General features: G+C 32.2%; 1 pseudogene; it reads left to right on the plus strand.

Annotated features, from left to right (window-relative positions):
* LOC136335536 (microphthalmia-associated transcription factor-like) overlaps positions 1–5,436 on the plus strand; it is a 50,096-nt pseudogene extending 44,660 nt beyond the window's left edge.
* The last annotated feature ends 14,184 nt before the right edge of the window (positions 5,437–19,620 follow it).

Raw genomic sequence — 19,620 nt, forward strand, 5'->3', positions numbered from 1 at the left:
GTTGATGCTGCAGAACTTTGTCCTGCTACTCCACTCAGGGCTTTACCAGGTGACTATGGTTATTCAGACACATGCTTTACAATCTATTCAGCAAAGTGAGTCAGAGTCTTGACAGCATTTATTAGGATTTCTTTATTATCTGTATACTCTGAAAATGACATTTTTAACTAACATTTTTTTTCTGTATTTTTCTGAAGCCAGAAATGGGGAGAGACAGTCAGACAGACTCCCGCATGCGCCCGTCCGGGATCCAATCGGCACGCCCACCAAAGGGCGATGCTCTGCCCCTCCAGGGCGTCGGTCTGTTGTGACCAGAGCCACTCTAGCGCCTGGGGCAGAGGCCAAGGAGCCATCCCCAGCGCCCAGGTCATCTTTGCTCCAGTGGAGCCTCGGCTGCGGGAGGGGAAGAGAGAGACAGAGAGGAAGGAGAGGGGGAGGGGTGGAGAAGCAGATGGGCGCTTCTCCTGTGTGCCCTGGCCAGGAATCGAACCTGGGACTTCTGCACGCCAGGCCGATGCTCTACCAGGGCCGGCCCTGGACTGTTTTTAATGTTTATTTTATTGATTTTAGAAAGCAAGGTAGGGAGAGAGAAAGACAGGAACATTGATATGTTCCTGTATGTGCCCTGACCAGGGGTCAGACCTAAGCAACGCCTTCACTTTAGGAAAATGCTCTTACCAACTAAACTATCTGGCCAGGGTGGGCCTTGGACATTTGGGAGCTCCTATTTACAAAAAATTGGGCAAAAATTAATGTCAAATATGTCAACACAAATTTCCTTTGAAAGTAGAAAGGTATTTAGAAAATGTTACTATGATTAATATTTAATTATGTAATTAAAAAATGGTAACTTTTTTAATTAAATAGATTTTATAAGGTACCCACAATATGAATTTAATTGTGATAGCCTTTGTATAGACTTGGGTATGTACTTGAAGATTTTTGACTATTAATTTTTTCAGTTACAAAGGTAATATGTGAACTCCAAGGCTGTTGTGAAAAATGGGCACATGTGAAATATCCAATGGAGTTCTGGCTGTGGATCTCAGAAGAAGGTTGTAGAGCACAAGGATCTACCCATGGAGGTATACCTTCTGAGGGATTAAACAATGGTCTTTTTCAGAGCAACAGGGGAGCATACACGGCCTGATCATGGGAGCTTTCTTGATACTGTTAACCCTCAATGCCAGTAGGTCATTTCAGTTGAATAAAATGAAAGAAAGATGAAAGAAAAAAGAATGAGGAAAGAAAGAGAGAAAGAAACAAAGAAAGAAAGAGAGAGAGGGGGAGGGAGGGAGGGAGGAAGGAAGGAAGGAGGAAGGAAGGAAGGAAGGAAAAGAAAGAAAGAAAGAGAGAGAAAGAAAGGAAGGAAGGAAGAAAGACAGGTTATTTCATAGGTTAAGGAAATGAAACATAATGAATTGTGATCCAAAGTTCCTGATATCTGTAATCCAGTTAGCAGGACATCTGAAGTCAATTTATGAACATTCAGTCAGGTTTTCTTTGGGTATAAAGAGAAAAAAAGTATGTACCAGCTAGAAATTCTGCTGTCATTTCTCTTATTCATGGATCAACAGCAGGATTCAGACAGAACTCATTGTATTCAAATATAAATAATAATGAGAAATTATTATTTCCTCAACAGAGGCTCTAAACAACAAAAGAGGGAGAATATACATTAAAACATTTATTAAAGTATACCAGATTATCTTAAAAAAATAAAGGTATGCTATGTCCTTAAGCAAGAATTCTTAGTGTTACAGAGATTAAGGTTTCTTCCCCAAATTATCTATTTTTAAGGGTTCATCAAATGAGTATAACAATTTAACAATTTTTAGGATGCAGAAAACCTGAAAGGTTTTGAATACTAAAAATAGTTCAGATAGTTTATTTTGCAACAGTATTAAGAAAAAATAGAATTATGAGCAAAAGCAAAAATGGTCTATCATATAAACTTTTTAGTATGGTATAGTAATCTATACATTTAGCTCAATAAAAATAAATTCTACAGCATTTTTTGAACTTCAGTAGCATATTTTAATGTTCATGTTTAAAAAATACTCTTGCAACAATATCAAAGAAAGTACTAAAATTAGTAAGAGACCAGTTATTAATGTATATTAGAACTCGCATATATAATTTAATTAAAATAATGCAGTATTGTTAAATAAACAGTACAGCATAAAATAAGATAGTCTACACATATACTCAAATTCATATATAATAAAAGTCTTATTGCTTATTAGTGGGGGAAAGATGGATTGTTTTATAAACATTGTTTATAGAACTAGCTTTTCTCAGAAGAATGTAAATTTAGAGGTCACAAGAGAAAAGATAGAAAAATTTACCTGCATATAAATATAAAATTACTGTATTATATAGTAAAAAATACAATAGAAGATGTACAAAAACACCAAGGAAACCAGACGTATATTGTAACACATACAATATTTTAATCTTGTAGCAGGTCTTATGAATCATTATGAAAAACAAGCCAAAGAAAGATAGGCAAAAATAGAATCAGCAATATTGTGGTAAAGAAAATACAGGTGGTCCTTAAACATTTGAAAAGAATTTAGTCTCATTTAAAACATTATAAATGCTAATAAAAATGCAATGGGAGAACTGTTTTCCTATGTACAAGACTGGCAAAAATAAGAGTTTTATACTTTTCCTGTGAACTTGTGTGTACAGAAGCATTCTCAAATACTGTGTCTGGGAACAATTTGGCAATGTTTAGCCAAATGCTTACACACTTTGAAATGGTAATTTCATTTATAATAATTTATTCTACAGCTTTGCCCATACATGTGTACAAAAAAATATCACATAGATGTGTACAAAATAATATACATTATTTCATATACATATGGTATGTTCATGTGTTTGAGGGTCAGAGGACATATGTTACAGACAGAGGCATTTTGTCTCTGCTAGGAGGTCATGAACTAAAGGTGAGTATTGCCTTTTATGGATCTAGGGGCCCCTAGGACAGAGAGAGTAAGGAAAGTTTATGAGTGGGAAAGTACTAAGTAAAAAAAAAAAAAAAAAAAGAATTATTCACTGTCCCTAAGAAGGCCAGCTTTTGGAAATACATGTATAAGACATCTAAAATTCAAATTCATGGAAAATCAAGAAACTTATATTTGTATTCAATCATGCCTGCTTTTCAGACCATCTAGTTTTTAAAAATTCAAATAAAATAAAAGTAACTTGTCCTCAGTTTTCAGTCTTTTCTGAAGAACAGGAACAATATTTCATCGGAACACAAGAAAAATGTGTTTGCCATTTATCTTTCCCCCCAAAATTTGTTCTTTTCCTTGTACATTGATAGGCAGTTATGAGACATTGAACAATAAAACAATTCAAAAATATAAATTATAATTATAAAATAATTAACTAAAAGGAAGGGCACAAGCTATCTTTTGAGATACTTAAGTGAAATAAAGAAACTTTTTAAATTTAAATTTGTTCTTTTCCTGGTACATTGATAGGCACTTATGAGACATTGAACAATAAAACAATACAAAAAATATAAATTATAATTATAAAGTAATTAACTAAAAGGAAGGGCACAAGCTATCTTCTGAGATGCTTAAGTGAAATAAAGAAACTTTTTAAGTTTAATTTTTATGTGTAAAGTAACTTTTACACATAAAAGAATTGCTACTTTCTTTTAGTGCTGCTACAGTAATGCTGCCATTTTTCCTCTATAGTACCAAATCCAAAAAGGTCAATGTAAGTCTCTCTGAACTCAGTGTCACAGATATGGAATTTTCATTCTGAAATCATCTGAAGATCTTGAGGCCACTATTCTCATTTCTTTCATTCTCTTGTTTCAATATATTATTAATTTATTATCCTTTAGGTTTAATGGTTAAAGGTAACTTTTTATTTCTCTTTTATATGAATAGTCCTCCTTGACTTCAGGACATCTTTTTTCACAATTATTAAAATTGTTTCTTTGAGCTTCTTATAGGGCATCATGTTTTCTGAACAGGAAAACCTAAGAATCTTTATTTATATAAGACCACTCTTATGTAGTAAATACAGGTCTGCATACCTGAATTCTTTTGACTATAGCACATACAACCACAATAAATAGACTTTCTTCCACTGACCACTGAATAATGAACAACTCTATAGCACTTAATTTTTACTATTCTAGTTTGGGCAATGACTTTCCAGATATTGTCTTTCATCTACTTTAAACCAAACCCAAACCCAAAATCCTTTTGTTCTCTACAGCATCCATCTTAGATGATTTATCTCACACATTTTTTTTTTACTTTATGCAAATATGCTTTTTCAAAATACTTAATAGCTATCTCTTTGTCTCACCTGTAAAATAATCCTGCTTGATGAATCAATAAAATGTCATTCCCTCTCCAAAGCCATTGAGAAAAACAGCAAATACATAAAAAATAACAAATATTTGATTAATACTGAATTTGTCTGTATTGTTGCCATAAAAAATTACCACAAATTTAGGAGCTTAATATTCGATCAACTTATCTCGTAGTTCTGTAGCTCAGAAGTCTGGGTTGACTCAGCTGACACCAAGCTCCAGGTTTCACAAAACTGATACCAAGTTGTGGGAAGACTGTGTTCCTTGCTGGTGTCTCTCAGTATGAATCTGTATCCAAGCTTAATTTGATTATTGAAGGAATTCAGTGCCCACTGCTTTTAGGACTAATGTTCACATTTTGTTTCTGTCTGTTGGTCAGAGAGAGTTTTCAGTTTCTAGGTGCCACCATGTTCCTTTTCTAGGTTGAACCAAGTTTAACATGAATGGCCTCATTAAAGAACTAGGTATTTTGATTCCCCAATCCAATGATCTAGACATGTACTGGAATGAGGGTATCATTATAAATTATAATTATAAAGTATATATTAATGTGAATTATATAAAGTATAAATTATATAAAGTATAATTATATAAAGTATAAATTAAATGTGAATTATATCCAAAAGTTTCAAAGAGAACAGCAATATGCAAAAAAGGTTGGAAACCAATCGATGAAACTGGAGCATGCCAAGCATTTGTTGCTCATAATATAGGAATTTTAAATGCAGGCTGAGTGCATGGACTTTCCCTCATTCGTCCATTGCTCTCTACTCTCCAGATTTAATGAATTGGATCATCAAACAAGAACCTCTCTCAAGAACTGCAGCCAAGACCTCCTTCATTATCATGAAGACCTCCGTTGCACAACACTCTTATCTCACAGGTAACACTTTAACAACAACCTGAGAACCGAAACCTACAGCAGCCAAGCCTACTGTCCCCAAGAAAATGGGCTCTAAACTGGAAGATGTTCTGATGGTGATGCTCTTGCTCCTCTGGGTGTAACTGACCCATTTCTTTCTTCAGTGTCCCATGGAGCTTCCAGGTAAAGCAATATGAGCACGGAAGAAACCGAGCATGCTTGGTAGCAAACCTCCTTGCTCTGTGTTCTCACACTCCTTCTTTCTTGATTTGTAGATTTAATAATTGACCTGAATGGTCAATATTAATAAAATTAATAATTAATAATAAAATATCAATTAAAATTAATAATTAATAATAAAAATATCAATTAAATTTAATAATTTACTTGATATTTCCCTTCACTATGAAAACTTCCATGTTTTACCAGTCAATAGCCCTGGATATATTTTACTTTTATAATTTTGTGAAACAGATGTATATATTGTATTTTACACCAACAAATGTCTCCAAAGTACTATATAATAAGTGTGAAGTGTCTGTGAACTGAATTCACTCAGATATTGGCTTTCTGAGCAAGAGGATTTTGCATTAAAGAACCTTAAGTTCTTTTTTATTCAGGGGAAATTTGGTTTTAGATTTTTATGCCTGTGACTTCTTTGGAAAGTAATTGTAAAGTTCAATTGAAAGACTGTAAAACATCCAAAAAAAAAAAAAGGCAAAGGAAACAGAGAGAAACAGAGAGAGCAAAGAAAAGAAGAAAAGAAATTCCTGCCTTAAAGAAACAGTACTCCTATTGCAGTACTCATCTTTAAACTGAAAACTACTTAAAAGAAATATTATATTCCATAAAAATATATGCAGCCATTTTCACGAGGATTGTCTGGTTAGAAAACATAGCTGATACCTTACTTAGATGCAAGTGAAATTGAAGGGAAACAGACCAAGGCTCTGAAACATGAGGTCTAATTGTTCACTCAGTGTGTTATAATTTTCCTCATAAATGAGTATGATTCAGTTTTTCATAAGATACATTTTTTTTTGTAGTTTTCCAAAGTTAGAAGCAGGGAGGCGGTGAGACAGACTCCCATATGCACCTGACAGGGATCCACCCGGCACGCCCAGCAAGGGGTGATGCTCTGCCCATCTGGGTGTTGCTCCGTTGCGGCCAGAGCCACTCTAGGGTGCCTCCTGTCCTCAGCGCCCAAGCCAACTTTGTTCCAATGGAGCCTTGGCTGGGGGACAGGAAGAGAGAGATAGAGAGGAAGGAGAGGGGAAAGGGTAGAGAAGCAGATGGGCACTTCTCCTGTGTGCCCTGGCTGGGAATCAAACCTGGGACTTCCACACGCCAGGCCAACACTCTACCACCGCTAAGCCAACCAGCTAAGGCCTTTTATAAGATACATTTTATTTTAAAATAAAAATTAAGGTCCTCTCAAAAAGGAGGAAAGCATTGAAGTTGTACTTTTTATTTTTTCAATTTTGTTTTTTAAAAGAATACCAAACAGGGTACATTACTAATTGGCTTTACTCTTTTACGTATTTTTAAAGTATGTTTTATTGTTCATTTGATTTGTAAAGGTTCTTTTTTACCACAATTTTTTTCAATATGTTTATATTACTGTGTAAGCATATAAATCTTAAAAAGGTATGTTTTCAATATTTTTTACAATTAAAAAAAGAAATAAATGCCTAAGTTTAACTTGCATTGTTAAAATACCTACATGACATATACTTCAGACATGTATAACTTTTAAAACTTTATTCTTCACCTAAATATTCATTGACATAAGAAAATGGTGTTATATTTTTAAACAAATTTAACTTATGACAGAATGTGTTACAAGTTTGCAAATGCAGAGTAAAGTTCCTAGATTTATGGAACAAAATCAGATTGTCTATTTATGACTTTAGAAAGTTCTATTTTCTACATTTTATTTACCTGTTAAATATTTATTGTGGTTTCAGTGTAATGGTACTCTAACTTATGAAAAACTCATTATCTAAGACAGTAGTCTTGAAAAACAAAAGAAATTTGACTACTCGTTTCAGATTTCTTTATTTGAATGTCCAAAGTCATAGATTATATGATTTGGCAAGAAATATGGCTTAAGCCACTCCATAAAATGAAAATATAGCAATGCTATCAGTCAAGAAAATGTATGATGATAATAACAATTTTTATTTTTATTAAATCAAAGTTTATTCCTTTTACCTTCTATACCAATATCCAACATCCTATTTTGACCATGTGGCTAAAGTAAATGGCATTATGTAAATGAATGGCAAAGGTTTTGTTACATAGTACATTTGCTTTTCTTGAAGAATATTTTCCTTTTTATTTTTTTACTATGCCAACTGTTTTTCATCTTGCTGACAAGTACTGCTCTAATGAAAAATAAAATATGATTATCTGAAATCATTCATCTACCTTTAAGTCATTATTTTAAAATATTAGCAAAATTTAAAAGCCACACAGAAATTTCTAAAGAGCCAAACACAGTTTCTGCATGGCACAGATTTTCTTAATTACTACTATTGTGTTTCTATACCCAGACCTCTTATAATAGAAAATTCCTGGGAATTTAGTTATCTTTATAGACACTTTATGTATTTTATTTGATAAGCATCTATATAACATTAACTCTATACAAGGTGGTAGTCCAAATGCTTCTTATTTTTTTTTAAAAATTCTCTTTAAAATTTTAAAAATTTATTGATTGTTTCTAGAAAGAGAGAGGAAGGGAGGGAGATAGAGAGAGACAGGAATATCCATCTGTTTCTGTTCCTGTATGTGCCTTGACTGGGGATCAAACTCAGAACTTCCACATTTCAGGATGATGTTCTAACTAACCAACTGAGCTATCTGGCCAGGACCTAAGTATTTCTTGAAGATAAGATAGTCTTATTATATCTATCTATAGGTGAAGGAAGTAATGCATAAAGAGCTTTAAGTATTTGATCAAGTGTCAAAACTTGGCACAGCCATTTAGATAGAGGTATAAATTGCAAAATAAATTATGCCTACAGCCAGCAAAATGCTAAATGGAGTGAGAGTTAAATATTTTTACCTATTTATTTATATTAATTTCTCTTTAAACAAATTTTGTTGACATATAATATTTATAGCACTATAATGAATTGTTATTCTCAGTGAGATATTCCTCCAAATATAAATTGATATAGTGTGGTGTTAAAACACCATGAAATTTTTATTACAACTAATTGTACAAGATACTGATTCATTTTATGTACTAAATATACAGTACTTTCTCCACTTCCAATAATGAAAGAAAAATACTGCAATTAACACATGTAATTGGTAAAAAATGTTACATATCTTGGGTACATCTCTTATTGACCCACTGTTATTTTTTCTTGTTTTTAAGTGTCTGTTGTTTTTCTGTAGGTAGCTAATGCCTAGATATAGTTTAGCATATTTTTTGTTTTTCTTTTCAAAGAGCTCAAGAGTGTTTATTTTCAAATTCATTTATATTTAGGGACAAAAAAATGTAATGTATTTAAGATGTTTTCTATTCAGTTGTGTTACTAAGAAACTGAATTTATATTTCTCAAGAATACCATAAACATTTTGAACTTTCCAGTTTATTTGTAATATCTGTTCATTGTCTGATGAAAACGTGACTGTGTACTTTTAGTATCTGAAGGCTTCGCTTTATCAGTTCAACTTAAACAAGTTCTTTTTATTTTTTTTAATTATAGTTGACATTCACTATTATATTATTGATAGTTTCAGGTGTATAGCATAATGCTTAGACATTCACGTAATTTATTAAGTGATCATCCCAAGAAGTCTAATATTGACCTGGCACCATACACAGTTATTACAATATGTAAAGTCAGTAGCCACAACCACCATCACAACTGCCTGGCCCATTCAGGTTTGCATTTGATTCGCACAGTTGGTAATGAAACAACGGAGCCAAAAACTAGTGGGCCATTACCTTTAATCCTAGCTTGCACCCTTTGGGCAAGTAAAAACACACACTGGGCTCCAAAACCCACTCATTCAGTGATCACAAAGCTACTGACTTATCTGAGTTTCCTAAAATCAAAGGTTTCTAGATCACTAGCCTTATTCACCTCTGTTCCCCATCTCCTTCTCTCTGCACAAACTGGCTTCTTCAGCATTCCTCCATCTTCGCTGCCTCTCCTCTCCTCCACGTGGCCTTACTCTGCTCTCCTACAGCATGGGCTCCTCCTTCAGCACTCCACCATCTTGGCTTATTCTCCTGGCCTCTATGTGGCCTTTATCTCCTCTCCTCTCTGCTCTCTGCCCTCCTCCTAGAATGCAATCACTCTTCTCTCAGAACAACGTGATCTCTCTTCCTTTTAAAACCTTTTGGCATGAAAGCCCTCCCCCAACACACATTAATACAATCACACCTATCCCAAGCAGTCACCTGGGTGATAGGCTTCCACATGGGCAGCGCCATCTTTAACAAAGTGAGCGTAATATATTTTATATGCCCAACACAATATTATTGACTGTATTCTCTATACTGGACATCCCTGTGACTACTTTGTAACTGCCAATTTGCACTTCTTAATCCCTTCATCTTTTTCACCCAGGTCTCTAAGCTTCCTCCTGTCTGCACAAGTTATTTTTAAACAAAATAAAATAAAGATTTGACCCTTCATTGAGATGGTTAAGGGTAATATGTTATATAAAACCAGCAAAGTTGTGTGTCATAGTTCGAATGATATACGCTTGGAACTTCTAATACTTTGTTTAATAAAATGTTACCTAAAAATTTGTCTTTCTCCTTTTCTAATTATTAGATTTCAATATCCTTTATAAGAAAAAAACTTCAATTCCAACCCTGATATTAATAACATTAGAGCAAAGCTCAATAGATGTCAGCCATAAAAAAGAGAAAAAGACACCTGCAAATATCTAATTAAATAAAGCTAACATAATATACCAACAGAAATTTATAATTTTAACTTTTCCAGGTGGTAGTTTTAGGGCATCATTTAATACAATAGCTTGTCATCCAAACAACAATCAAATCAAAGACTATTAGCTAATACTCAGTAGGAAACTAAAGGTTTGAAAAGTGTGCTAAAGCATTCCTGAGGTGAAGATTGATGATTATTTTATCTAAACAAATATGAGTGAGATTTATTTTCTTTCAGTGTCTATGTGACCTGAATATCAAGGCTATAGACTCATTGCCCTGTAGTTTGTTTTTAGTATAAGACAGCTATAGTGAGTAAACTTCTAGGGAGAGAATTTAACAGTACTTGAAATTCAATTACATTTCCAGATTTTAAAAAATGTCTACCTAAGACTCATTATATAAATGTACTCATTATGAAAATCACTGAACTATGGCATATGTGTGTTTATTTTATTAAAAAACAAACTTCCCATTTAATAAGCAATCTTGAGTGAAAACAATAAAAATTAAGTTATTTATTGACAAAATAATTATTACACATTAAAAAGCAGTATAATGAACCATAAAATTATAATTTGTTATTTCCAAGGAATAGTTTTCCTGATGAGTTAAAGGATAAGACAGAAGTGGTTACTTCTTAACACCATATGTTGTAAAGTACCATACCTCAATTCCACGGGTTTATGTAGAGACACCAAGTTCAGATGAATTTTTAAGAGTTTTATTAAAGGAGGAGATTTATTAGCTATGCCAGCTGTATATGGCTGACATGGGGCAGCAGACCTAAATTGTGTGCGAGCCCCCAAAATATTTCAGCAACCATTTATATACCCTTAATCACACATGGGCGGAGGAGAGCATGATATCATGGTACAAGCTGACAACATTTGTTTAGGGGATTCACAGAAACATTAAGACTTGCAAGGTAACACAATCAAAGATGTTTACAAATCTTTTAGGGTTCATCTTCCCTCACTAGCCTAGAGGTATTTTACTCTCAAGATTCCAGAAAGGGGGAGGAACTACAATCAAAGAAAGGTGGTATGTAAATTCTGCCTCCTATTGAAAGAGAAGAAGTTTCTCAGTTAACTTTTATTTTAGATTTAAAACTAAATGACCCATTGTTCTTGCAAGCCAGAAACTTCTACATTCTTTTCCTTCCCCTCCCCAAAGCAAGGACGGGACAAGAAAACCTGACAGTAAAGCCTGACCTTTCCTCCTAGAATATCAGTATTAATTTTCCAGCTTTCTGGTACCTTACAACATGTATTGTGTATTCACTCTGCCAACCTGAAACCTGTATAATTGTTAACTAGTGTCACTTAAAATTGAGGAGCCACTGAGCCATTTCACCTGCAGGTGTTGTAAAGTACCAAAGGCTACAGAATTAATATTAATATTTTAGGAGGCTTGGAGAACATTTTGTTGATTTGGGTTAAGGTGTGCAGAGAAATTGTGAGAATAGTCTCTGTATTGTGTGATTGGCATAACCAGGATGGCCCTTGGCATTGTATTGTAAATGCAAGGGGAGGAAAACATGGATTCCCAGACATTCCACCACACCTGTGGGGAAAGGGGTGAATGGCTAGCCAGGTGCAGGAAGAGAAAAGCCAAAATAAACCTTTTCTTATAGCAATGAGCCATTTGCGGGCATTTGTCCCCACCGAAACTACCTCTCCTATGTAAATGCGTGTGTGACTCTGGACAGAGAGATAGCAGATAAACACTAGATAATATAGGAAAGCCTTTAATATGTAAAGAGACATCTTTATACCATTGTGTTGACTTGTAAATTTTGTTTTCTCCAAAATGATGTATGGTTTGCAAATTGAACGTGGTCCTATCATGTTAAAGGACATATGACTATAACCAATAGCGGTAAGGGGCTCCTAATTGCAATTTTTGCTTCTGTACTTCCCACTTACAAAACTATAAAAACTAAGTAGAACAAAGGGCCGGCGCGCTCTCCCTCAGATTTCTGTCAGAGATCCCGCTGCTTGGCCAAGCTAGACAATAAAACTTTGATGTGTAAACGATGGACCTTGTTCCTGTCTTCCATATTTCAGGTCCCTCCGAATTTGGATAAACAAAAATAATTCAATTAAAAATAAAATAGTTATTTCTTTGAGCATAAATTCTCCAATAACTATTTAGACTTTTAGAAATAGTTTAATATTTTTAAAGCTCTGAGCTATACTCCAGACAATGTCACCTCTGGGCAGATTTTGTTGGTGCCCCACCTGTATTCTCTTGGCCTTTATAATTTCTAGCCATTTTTGGTTAATTCCAATAGACAACACCTGTGAACCTATGCCCTTGAGTTTTTCTGGATGAAAGAGCTTTGTCCACAGGCAAGGCATGTAAGAATTGCAGGAAGTTACACCCATCACCCCTCAGAAATATTCTACAAATTACTGACAGACACAAATTAGAAAAGCACTTATTAAAAAACCATTGTTAAAACAAAACAAAACAAACAAATAAACAAAAAAGTGTACTAGAGTCCTGACCAAGAAGGCTTTACAGTTTTTCTATTTTTAACTAAGCTTCAGATAGGCTTTTTGCTTATTTTGGGTCCTTGGTATTCCTTTTCTTATTGTACTGCTTTAGAAAAAAAATTAATTGCGAATTCCTTTTCTGTCTCTTTGAGGTCTAAATCTTTTCAAAAATCCTCTTCACAGTTTTACAATCTTAGTCTTTTCAAAGGTCTAGGAACCATCTCTTTGATATGGAATCATCACAAATATAGGGTCCTTTTCTTCTAGTTTCTTTTGAAAGGTAGAAGCTCAAATAAATTGGCTTACAAGCTTTTTCTGAAGCTAAAAGTAGTTATTTATTAGTTTTCAGGCATCCTGATGGAGAATTTTCTAATGATGCAGGTAATCACAAAGGATATCATATGTTGTACATTGATGCTTGTGGAAATTCTAAAAGATCCACATAAATGACTTGAAATTGCTCCAATTTAACCCTTTAAGTAGTAAGTTTTTTTTTCATGCTCACTCACCCCCAGAGTGAGTTTTCTTTTTCAAAAAATAAAATCAGCTCTAGTTACAGTTTTGTTAAATAAAACCATGTTTGTTTGATAACCAATTTATGGAAACAAGAAGAACATAAATTTGCCTTTTTTTAATGTTGCCTTACACATTTTTTAAATAAACTAAACATACTCTGGATATTCAGGAGGCACAAGGATGTACATGAACATTCATACTACTCAAAGGGTTAAAGATAGATTCTCACTTCTCTTTCTTCAATATGTGCTGAACTTAGTTACTTGATTCTAATTAAGAGTATGTGGTAGAAGTGACTGATTTCTAAGGCTGCAGTATGATCTAATGGGCTTCCACTAGGCTATCTCTATCTTGGGGTGCTAATCCTAGAAACTCAGTAGCCATATTTTAAGAAAGCTTGAGCTAAGTCTTTCTGAAGGCAAAATCCTTTATATTTTGAACATGTCAGTCTTTGCATTTTTTACTTGAGACCTTAGACATTGAGAGACAAGCCCACACAAACTCTGGTTTGCTCTATTCAAAATCTGGAACTAGATAACCCATGTGGGTTTACAACACTATTATTTTGTAGTAAATTTATTCTACAACAGTATTTAAATAAAATAAATGTATACACACTTGTATATACTTATATAAAAAAAGAATTTTATTAAGATATTTCATAAACCTGGTAAGAAAGGTATAGTTTTAGATTCAATTGACATTTAAAAATATTTGTAAACTATATAGACCTCCTTTTTCTTTTTCATTTCTTTCTCTTTCTCTTCTTCCTTCCTTCCTTCCTTCCTTCCTTCCTTCCTTCCTTCCTTCTTTCCTTTCTTTCTTCCTTCCTTTCTTTTCTTCTCTTATCCTTTCCTCCCTCCCTTGCTTTCTCCTTTTTTCTTTTCTTTTAAAGTGCATACTTTTTTTAAGAATAGTTTTTAGCTTGCAGAAATATTAAGAGCTTGCGAAATATAAGGATCTCCTGTATACTACCTGCTCCACATATGAATGGCCTCCCCTATTATCAACATTCCCACCAGAGGGGCACTTATGTTAAAACTGACGAATTTATATTATACCATTATCATCTGAAGTCCATAGTTTATATTACAGGTAACTACTGTTGTACATTTTATGGATTTTAACAAGTATATAATAGTATGTATCCACCATTATATTATAATATGGTGTTGTATCTGAGGTCATCTCCATATCCAGGCCATCCAGGTTTTCTCCATTTATCTTCCAAGACAACAACCATTCAAATATATATATTTACATAATGTATCTATGCACACAAAATGCATCCATATACACACACATATACTCACATGCATTGAAACAGAAAACTAAAATATTTTAACAAGCTAATAATAGTAACACACTTCAAGAAGTATGAAACACTACTGTTTCACTAAAAGAAAACATCATTATCAATAGCAACATACAAAACAATTCAAAAAACAATTTTGTAAAATGTAAGCCCAAAATTAATAACTGACATCTGAAAATTTCAGAATACTAATTATTTCAATAGGAAATAATTTTTAACAGAAAACATTAAAAAATTAATGAGATAATATTGACCAATTTTATTATATGGTCTTTAACAATGTTGATTAGCCCATACTAATCCTTATTAACCCTTATACCTCTAAAAAAAGACACTATTGGAAACTATTTGTAAAAATTTATAACTAGACATTGATGTGCTACAAAACAATAAAAGAAATTTGCAACAGAATAATTGAGGACAAATAGTGATAATTTACATAAGCAGAAATATATATAATTAATAAATAATTTTGATATTAGCTTTGGAAGTTATGGAAAATTCTTAAAATTGCACAAATATCAAATTTATTTACCAATTGTAATGTATTTTTTAAAAATCAATTGTATATGGCTTATAAATAATTCTTATATATCATTTTTGAAAAAATATTGCTTTGGCTTCTAAAATTTTTTTAAACATATTCAGATCAGCCTAGACTTATTAAATTTAATCAGGCTTTTATAATATTTTGAACCAATGTTAATGAAAGTTTGTATGTCATTAAAAATATAACAGTAATTTTTATAAAAGATTTATTGCAATACAAATTTTTTCAAAATAAAACAACCAAAATGAAATATACTTTAATCAATTGTTATGCAGCAATAAAAAAGAATAATGTATAGTAATTGTTGAATAATTTTTACTTTAATCAGAGACAAATGTTTAAAATATAGTAGCAATGAGTAAAGCAATATGAATTATTTACAAAATAAAATATATAATGTAAATATGCATATCAACCACATTAGTTGTGGACCACTATATTTGTGGACTTAATATGTATTTTAAATACCTTTTGACATTCTTTATTTTCTAAATGATATAAATTTAAAAAAGTATTAAATTTTTAATCAGGAAAAATACAATCCAGGGTTAAATATTCTAAAAAAGTCAAGTTTTGCAAAAAAGAATATTTGTAATCAGATATTTTTAGAGCCAGAGATATTTTTATGATTATCAAACTAATTTGCACAATTTAACAGCTTATTTACATTATACAAAGAATATTTTAAAATTATTGAAATATGCTTTTTTTTAATTAAGCATGCAGTTATTTCTCAGTAATTTCTCAAATAAATAAAAAAATAAGAGTCAGGGTCATAACATAGCAGGTAATCAAACAAATATCACCCCCTGCATAAAAGTATTTCCAATGGTACTTTTAAAGTTAACAAGTATTTTAAGTGTATTTTTATATTTTATTGTAGCATAAACAAGGAAATAAAAGCCAAATGCAATGCTTATACTGTGCTTTCTTTGTATAATTTAATGTGATCGGAATAAATACTGTTTAGGTGTTCAAAGCTGTTTTGAGTTTCTTACTAAGCTGGCAGAGTTTCCTCTGGGAGAAACACTCAGCAAAATCTAACATTTTGTTGTGGGTCAAAAACATTTTCCTTTCAGGTGAAAGTTTTCTTTTTATGCTGCAGAAGGAATTCCCTAGTGAAGTGAGCTTTAGCAGAAAAAATACAATAAAACATACGTTTTGAGAATGGAAAGCACCAAAATGAAGAATGCACAATTGAAAATTTATTTATTATTTATATTATCAAAAAATAAGACTCTTTTTGAAGTAGATGATAAAGTTTTGTTAAAGTTTATTTAAATATGAAGCAGTTAGCTTTACCTTATATAATAGTAGTATTTATGGATTTCATATAATGTTGTTTAAAATATCTGATCGCATTTTCCCCATATTATTCTTTTACATTATTTTTTGTTCTTTTTCTCTTTTTGCACAATAATACCTATTTTCTTTTTTTTATTTCTTTTTCAAATACAGTTTACATTCAATATTATTTTGTATTAGTTTCAGGTGTACAGCACAGTGGTTAGACAATTATATATTTTATGGTGTTCCCCTTGATATTTCCAATACCCTCCTGGTATAATATAGTTATTACAATATTACTGACTACATGCTATACTCTACATCCACATGACTATTTTTGTAACTCCCAACTTATACTTCTCAATCTTTTTGCTTTTTCTCCCAGTCCCCTTTGCCTCTGGCAACCCTTTGTCTATTCTCTGTATCTAAAGTTTTACTATTTCATGTTTGTTTAAATTGTCCTTTATATTCCATATATAAGTAAAATAATATGCTATTTGTCTTTTTATTTCTGACATATTTCAATTAACATAATACTCTCTAGATCCATCTATGTTGTCACAAATAATAAGATTTCATTCTTTTTTTATGGCTCCTGCCTTACTATTTAATTCATAATTATAATTTTTCTTTATAAACAATATTTCCTTCTATCTTACTTTTAGTCCAAAAGATAATAATAATTATAGAGTGAGTAGTTTATTTTCCTCTGAATATAAGAAAGATTCTGCTACTACAACTTTTTATTCTCTGTTAGATATTGAAATTTCTGATTAGTTGCAAATGACTGCAACACTTCGATTTTTTTCTATGATGTACTGTATCCAGTGAAAATCATTCAAAATTATTTTATAACTATAAACTTATAGCACATTGACCATTATCTTAGTTCAGGCTTTTATAACAAAAATATTTATTGACTGGGTGACTTAAATAACAAACATTTATTCTTCAGCGTTCTGGAGGCTGGGAAGTTCAAAATTAAGCTGCTGCAGAGAAAAGCACTTTCTTCTCTCTTTCTCTTGTAAGTTTCACCCCCCCCCGATTTTATAGAAAATATTTATTCTAGAAAGAGAGAGTATATAAAGAGAGTGAGGAAAAAAGAAATTTGTTGTTCCACTTATTTATGCATTTATTGGGTGATTTTTATATGTTCCCTGATTAGAGATGAACCTGCAATCTTGGTGTATCAGGACAATGTTCTAACCAACTGAGCTACCTGGACAGGGCCCATCCCATAATTTCATCTAAATTTAATTACCTCCTAAAGACTCCACCTCCAAATATCATAACATTGGAGATTTGTTCTTCAATCTATGAATTTGGGAGAACATAATCATTCAGCACAAAACAGCAATGAGTAAAAAGGTTTTAAAATGTGTCTTTGTTGAGAGTGATACATTTCAGATAATATAACTTCTTTAGAGAAATTATCTGTCTACGGCCATACCACCCTGAACATGCTCAATCTTGTCTGACCTCGGAAACTAAGCAAGGTCGGGCCTGGTTAGTACCTGGATGGGAGAAATTGTGACTAAAAGTAAAAATTTACTACAATATTTCATGCTATGTAGAAATTTTTCTTCAAACAAATATGCAAGATATAAAAAAAGATACCCAATTATTCTCATATGTAATATCTAAATTTAAAAACAAGATAGCTATTTCCTATTTTTTTCTCCTCTAACTACAAAACCACTGTGATACACTGGTTTCATTCAAAAGTGAAATAGAGTAGTTACAGGGAGATTTTTAAATATTTACATAAAGAAATGTGTAATTAAAAATGTAATTTGATGCCATTAAATTGTCTTTAGGATTGGTGGACAGCTACTTAAGGAGTATAAAAAACAGATTACAGAATCAAATATCCTGGTTAAAATACTTAGTGTCTCTGGGGCCTTCAAATATTTTTAATACATTATACCTTGGCTTTATCATTTGTAACACTGGGATAATAATAATGAATTGTGGTAGACTTTTGGGGAGTATTAGTTAAGATATCTATAATGGTTAATTTTATTTCTGGTTGTGCCTGTGAGGATATTTTCAGAAGAGGATAACATTTGAATTAGTACACTCACTAAAGATGATTGTGTTCAGCAATGCAGATGGGCATCATCCAAGCTGTGAGAAAAGAGAAGGGGTAAATTTGCTCCTTTTGCTTGAGCTGAGACATGTATTTCCTCTTGTACTTATACATCAGAATTCCTGATTCTCAGGCCTTTAAACTTAAATTGGTGGTGCTTACAACTATCCAGCTCCCCAAATTTAACTTTTGGACTTTGACATCATTGACTCCCTTGGTTCTCATGCCTTTTTGGACTCAGCCTGAATCACCATTATTTTCCCTCCATTCTTTAACTTACAGATGTCAGATCATAAGACCACTTTGTCTCTATTATAGGGTGAGACAATTTCTAATAATGAATTTCCTCATCTATCTATCTATCTATCTATCATCTATCAATCTAGCTATCTATCATCTCTCTCTCTCTATCTCTCTATATTTATATTTGCTATTGATTTTGTTTCACTAGAAAATCTTCATTAATGCAACAACCATATAAAGATGCTAAAAATAAACTTTGACATAGAATTAGTTTTCATACATATTATTTATAAGAATGAAATATAAATTATTTAAAGTTTAATTTTAATTTTTATATCTATATTAGGATATTCATGGAGCTCAGGGACACAAGAATAACAAATTTAAAAATTTGGTAAAATACTTCAATACATCTAATGCTAAATTAATATTCAATTGGATATTTTTTTAATGAACTGAAACAATAATAGATATATACATAGTTAAGAAACTTCAAAGTTTGGAGTATACAATATATGTAACAGAAATGAATAATAATGGCTCTAGGATTTTAAATATATATCTAAGATTATATTGTTATAGATTCTCAATCATAAACTATTTAGATGGGAAAAAAAGATTTTAAGCATGCCTAAAATAAATATTTAAAATAAAGAAAATAACAATGGATAACTGAATTTATATTGTGGCAGTAGATTCAAATTCAAATAATATTCTTTTTTTAATTTTTATTAAATTTAATTTATTATGTTAACATGGATTCAAGTATCCCACTCAATATAAATCCCTCACCCCACAACCCTGTCTCTCTATTTACACCACCTTTTCCTCACTTTCCCCTAACTTTCTTCCCCCTTCCCTTTGGAATTCACTATCCTGTTATCTATATCTATGTGTTATAAATATGTAACTTTACTAAGCCCTTCACCTACTCTGATCCCATCCCCTCAGCCCCCTTCCCTGTGACAGCTGTCCCTCTGCTCCCTGT

This window comes from Saccopteryx bilineata, chromosome 4 (assembly GCF_036850765.1).
Source record: "Saccopteryx bilineata isolate mSacBil1 chromosome 4, mSacBil1_pri_phased_curated, whole genome shotgun sequence".
Classification (NCBI taxonomy): Eukaryota; Metazoa; Chordata; class Mammalia; order Chiroptera; family Emballonuridae; genus Saccopteryx; species Saccopteryx bilineata.